This window comes from Ruditapes philippinarum, unplaced genomic scaffold (genome assembly GCF_026571515.1).
Source record: "Ruditapes philippinarum isolate M1 unplaced genomic scaffold, ASM2657151v2 ctg3002_1_1_1_1, whole genome shotgun sequence".
Taxonomy (NCBI): Eukaryota; Metazoa; Mollusca; class Bivalvia; order Venerida; family Veneridae; genus Ruditapes; species Ruditapes philippinarum.
This window is the reverse complement of record NW_026854098.1, coordinates 272,735-279,454: the sequence shown is the minus strand read 5'-3', so window position 1 is coordinate 279,454 and position 6,720 is coordinate 272,735.

Here is a 6,720-nt window from a genome sequence, read left to right as displayed (position 1 = left end):
GTTGCCATGGCAACCGAAAGAAAAAACTTTAAATATCTTCTTTTAAAAAACCATAAGAGCTAGAGCTTAGATATTTGGCATGAAACATCTTCTAGTGAGTGTCTACCAAGTTTGTTCAAATAAAAGCCCTGGGGTCAACATTGGCCCCGCCCCTGGGGGTCATTGATTTTCCCTATATGCATATAGTAAAAACTTAAAAAATCTTCTTTTAAAGAACCCAAAGAGCTAGAGCTAAGATATTTAGCATGAAACATGTTCTAATGGGTGTCTACCAAGTGTGTTCAAATAAAAGTCCTGGGGTCAAAATTGGCCCCGCCCCGGGGGGTCATTGATTTTCCCTATATGCATATAGTAAAAACTTAAAAATCTTCTTTTAAAGAACTCAAAGAGCTATGGCTAAGATATTGAGCATCAAACATGTTCTAATAGGTGTCTACCAATTTTGTTCAAATAAAAGCCCTGGGGTCAAAATTGGCCCCGCCCCAGGGGGTCATTGATTTTCCCTATATGCATATAGTAAAAACTTAAAATATCTTCTTTTAAAGAACCAAAAGAGTTAGAGCTAAGATATTTAGCATGAAACATGTTCTAATAAGTGTCTACCAAGTTTGTTCAAATAAAAGCCCTGGGGTCGAAATTGGCCCCGCCCCGGGGGGTCATTGATTTTCCCTATATGCATATAGTAAAAACTTAAAAAATCTTCTTTTAAAGAACTCAAAGAGCTATGGCTAAGATATTTAGCATCAAACATGTTCTTATAGGTGTCTACCAAGTTTGTTCAAATAAAAGCCCTGGGGTCAAAATTTGCACCACCCCGGGGGCACAGGCACGAGTATCGGACCTGGGAAGAAAAATTATGACCAGTTTGATAATAAAACCTGTGTTCATCTTAAAAGTGTCAAAAACCAAAAAAAAAAAATGTAAATAATGGCCTCCTTTAAAAATATACTATAAGTTAAGAGAAGGCCGGAAACTCCAGATTCGAGCCTACGAGCAAGGGATTCATTTCCCGGGCCGTTGTGAAAACAATTGGCCAGACAATTAAAAAAAACCTTTATCACTATTTCACGTTTGTATTAAGCTTCAAAATGAGACCAACCCCAAGTCTCTAGCCCTACCCGTTCATGAAATATCTATCAGGAAACGAGCGAATTCGTGCTAAAAATCCTTGGTAGACAAAATTGCGGCACAACAATTCGGTACGTAAACAGGTAAACATAGACTAATACATGTTTGTCAGCTGAGTACGGGTCAAAATCACTTGAATTTACTAAATAATATTACTAAATTCATTGAATGAGACCACTCACAACTGTCAGTAGCATCTGATACACACGAGATTCGAGTTTCAAACATTTTCACGGTCTTTCAATCGCTTTCTACGCCATTAGGCATCCTTGTGTGAAACGTTGCGGTTTTCGTTGCTATTGGCCAATCAGAAGACTCGTTACAAAATATCGAACAGCTGATTGACAATGGCGTAGAAAGGAATCTAAAGACCGTGGAAAGGTTTGAAATTCGAATTTTGCGTGTATCAGATGCTAATGACGGTTGTGTGTGGTCCAACTTAATGTATTTAGTAATATTATTTAGTAAATTCAAGTGATTTTGACCCGTACTCAGCTGGCATACATGTATTAGTCTATGTTTACGTACCGAATCGTTGTGCCGCAATTCTGTCTACCAAGGATTTTTAGCACGAATTCGCTCGTTTCCTGAGAGATATTTCATGAACGGGTAGGGCTAGAGACTCGGGGTTGGTCTCATTTTGAAGCTTAATACAAACGTGAAATAATGATAAAAATTTTTTTTAATTGTCTGGCCAATTGTTTTCACAACGGCCCGGGAAATGAATCCCTTGCTCGTAGGCTCGAATCTGGAGTTTCCGGCCTTCTCTTAACTTATAGTATATTTTTAAAGGAGGTCATTATTTACATTTTTTTTTTGGTTTTTGACACTTTTAAGATGAACACAGGTTTTATTATCAAACTGGTCATAATTTTTCTTCCCAGGTCCGATACTCGTGCCTGTGCCCGGGGGTCATTGATTTTCCTTATATGTGTATAGCAAAAACTTAAAAAATCTTCTTTGAAAAAACCCAAATAGCTAGAGTTAAGATATTAAGCATGAAACATCTTTTAGTGAGTGTCTACAAAGTTTGTTCAAATAAAAGCCCTGGGGTCAAAATTTGCACCACCCCGGGGGTCATTGATTTTCCTTATATGTGTATAGCAAAAACTTAAAATATCTTTGAAAACATCTTTTAGTGAGTGTCTACAAAGTTTGTTCAAATAAAAGACCTGGGGTCAAAATTGGCCCCGCCCCGGGGGTCATTGATTTTCTTTATATGTGTATAGCAAAAACTTAAAATCTTCTTTGAAAAAACCCAAATAGCTAGAGTTTAGATATTAAGCATGAAACATCTTCTAGTAAGTGTCTACAAAGTTTGTTCAAATAAAAGCCCTGGGGTCAAAACTGGCCCCGCTCCAGGGGTGTCATTGTTTTTAACTATATGTGTATAGTAAAAACTTAAAAAAATCTTCTTTTAAAAAGCCCAATGAGCTAGAGCTTAGATCTTTAGGATGAAACATCTTCTTATGGGTGTCTACCAAGTTTGTGCAAATAAAAGCCCTTGGTTTAAATTGTCCCTGCAACGTTGGGGGGGGGGGGGTTGGGGGGCCTATATACAGGTGAGCGACCTCAGGGCCATCATGGCCCTCTTGTTTTAAAAGTGCTCATTACCGATATTCATATAAATTTTAGTTGGCCATGTGGATTGATTATTATTTTTTTATAGTAAATCTAAAATTGAACACAATTATTACAAAATGTCAAGTTATTTTGATTTTTACCGGTGCAACGACCATCAATCGATGGACATAATGTCACTTGAAAAAAATTGTTCACAATTTTCAAAATTAACAATTCAACTCTTTGGCCTAGGTGTGTTTAAAAGCATAACAGCTTCTTCAGTTCCATGAAAATCATTCTAATTTTATTATACATACAAGATACGACAATTATTTTTATTATTATCTTTATTTCTTTCTATAAAATGATTTCTAATAATGGGTGTCTGTCTTAGTTTTTTATCTAGTTAATTGCAGATTGAAATGAAGAACTGGAGAAAGTAATTATGTTAAGTAATAGCTTTTGATTAAATAAATTCTACGAATGTTCAGTATGTGTGTTAAGATATATGTCAAAACTGTGATTACCAATTAATCATTTATTTACATGTTATATTTTTTTCGATTGATATGTCTATTTAGAATTATTATTATCATTCTAGACAGAAGAGACAAACTTTGTATGGGGTGTTCTTAGAAAATGCTGTTTCCATACACTACAACACAGAGATATTTTCCATCTTTCCCACGAACCAGGAAAAGAATTTGAATTCTCACTGTCACTAAGATTCACTGTAGAGACATTAGGTATCGATCACACGCTTCCGGTGGTCTGTAAACATCGATATCGTTACCATAGCAACACGTGCTTGTGATAATGAAAAACAATAAATTGTGTTTGTTGTTGTGGTTAGTATATGTGGCTTGATTCTAGATAAGTATGTTGCGCATTAATGAAGCTTTGAAAACATATAACTGTTAACATATGTATTTCAATACAGGTTAGTACAGCATGTGCTTCGAGTATATTACGCATTGTTACAACTCATTGTAAAAAGTTAATAACTGTCCAGTCTTAACTACTCAATCTCTTTGTCCAGTCTTAACCTCTCAAGCTCTTTGTCCAGTCTTAACTACTCAAGCTCTTTGTCCAGTCTTAACTACTCAAGCTCTTTGTCCAGTCTTAACTACTCAAGCTCTTAATGCGTGTTTTTATCTTAAATTTTTATCTTTTATAATGCAATTTGTATTGCATTTTTATGTTGTTACACATAATTCTATTTTATAATGTAATTTTATATAATGCGCTTCATGATGTAATTCATACTGGGTTTTAAATCATTATGTTGTTGTTGCTGTTACTACTACTACTACTACTACTACTACTACTACTACTACTACTACTACTACTACTACTACTACTACTAATAATAACAATAATAATAATAATAATAATAATAATACAATTTATAATTGCTTTTTATGATGCAACCCATAACACGCTTTATAGTGAAACTTATAATGCATTTTTATTATGCAAAATACAATGCGTTTTTATCTTACAATAGGATTTTATGACGAAATTTGTTTCAGATAAACCTGCACACATCAAAATGAAAAATGCTATATGTGGGTATCAGATAATATTCGGGAGAGAACTCTTCTAACACGTATAGCGTTATTTAACAAGCGTTATCTGATCTTCCATGGTACAGCAAAGTTGAAGCAACACATTGACACGGAAGGTGTGTTGAAGAAAATCACTTCTAAAATTTAGCAGAAGGAGTAGGTCGGTCGCTTGTTTTCTGTCTATTGTGTCAAGTGGGGGTGGGAGGGGGGATCCTACAGCTAGAAAGGGTTGAAAATAAGAAAATTAGGTCTCACCAAGATCGTTTTAAGAAACAGATACTTTGGTTGTTCAAAGTCAATTTAGACAAAGGCTTGACAATTTAAGTTGCTACATTAGTTCCCTAAATGCGGAAACCATTGCTGAAATTACGAATTGTCATAAAGACTTAAACAAAATGGAAGACTTCCAGTGTTTGATAATATAGAAAATCTTCACTCGTTTTGTTTTGTGTTTTTTCTGAAATGATTTTGTCTGAATGTATGTCTAATAAGAGTATTAGTCTATCCAATATCTCAAATGCAACCCGTGATTGTCTTTGTGATGATGCTTTTTGTGTTTATGTAAAAATGTTTTTTGTTGTTATTAGGTCAAATAGAAGGAATTAAAATACCAACACATGTACACACAACAATAATGTCGAGTTGAAAGAGTGTCAATGATCATTACTTGAACTCTCATTATTTTGTAAAAGCATTTAAATAAAATTTAGATAATAGTTCTCATTTCCGTTTCCTTCCTAAATTGTGTCAGTGTTTATGTTAGCATTTGTAATAAGTTTGTATAGATCAAGACGTAAATTGATCAAATAATATTCGTGTTTAAATAGTTATACAAATGATTTTGTTAATAATTTCTATAGAATTTAAGATTTGATAACAGAACAGAATAAACTTGGAACTAGATCATAGAACAGTCGACGAAATGAAGACACAGACTGAAACAAAGGTAAATAAAAAGTATTGAATAAAGTGTCAACAGTGCCATAAAATTTCTGATTTATTTCCATTTACATGGGTCCAACAAATGAACGTTTATGCATTACACATCATGATTTGAATATTTCGTATCAAACAATTTGTGCAACCTTGCAACAAAGAACAGGCTCATTGCAGCATTTTCAATTTTGTGGTTTTTGGCGTTCTTTAGGGATTCTTTTCTTCCCTCTATTTGACTTTAGACATTGTAAGGTGTCTGCTAATTGTATTTTCACGAATTTTTCGCACGCTTATTGCAATCGGACCGGATTCAGGTTCTATTTATTACAATCGGTATCAAAATGTCTGCCCTTGATAAAGAAATCATTTGTACTTTACTGATCCTGTTGAATCAAACTCGTTCAACATTGAAACAGGAACTGATCATGCATTGCGTCAATCTTATGGAAAATGTTCAGAAACCTTCAATTTGGTAAATTCTCTTATTCGCATGCTAAACGCAATGTTTAATACAGGTCCGTTACCGATGTCATACATTCACCATATAAACCTTAAGCATTTTGATTCGAGGCAACAATAATTGATTTCAAAGTATCATTGCCTGTTTTGTTTTGTTTCAGAGTTAATAATTACTTAAATAAAATAGATATACTATGCTCAAATTTGATGTTTGAAAATATTGATAATTGCTACACAGTCTCTTTGTAAATATAACATCTCTGAATTCCATTCAAAATTAATATCAATTTCCTAAATCAGACACTTATTAAGATATACCTTAGAAAATGACATTTGGGGACAGATGTGACAGTAAGAACAAGATGTTTTGATGTACCTACTTGACTGAAAACTTAGTGCGCACATTTGCATTTATTTCAGGTTTAATATGCTAGCTTGTATTGTCAAATAAACAGATCTAGTCTCTCGTTTATCCTTTTTGTATATCTTTGGCGGTAGACAAATTATTTTTACAACGATCTTGTGAATGCTTCAAGTATTTCCTTTGTTCTATTGTAAGACGTTTTGAAGACGTTATGTTAACATGTAATCTTATAATTTGACTGTGGGCCAATTGTAACAATGATAAGATATTGTAAAAATCATATCATGCATTCAGACATTTTGTTCTTTTTTGGATAAAAAGTACATCTATTTTCAAAAGCAGAAACATGGTTTATTTAAAAGACTTAATGAAATCATGTTTGATCAATCTTTCATAAGTTGACAAAGGGCTACTCCAATATAGTACACACAGACAAACGTGTTTATTTTGTTTGGTAATTTAAAAACAAAATGAAACAATGCATGGCCTTGTTCAGGGATAACAATACACTCGTAAGATATAGTTGAAGTGCTTGATTTTGTATACAATGACTACCCTTAAAAATTGACACTAATAATGTTCTTTTCCTATTGTTAAAAAGCGCTGATATACCTTTTATTCGCTGCTAAATTGCGCGGGGGTATTTATGTCTATAGTTCACATATTGAGTAACGTTATAAAATATGTAAAAACCTATAATCA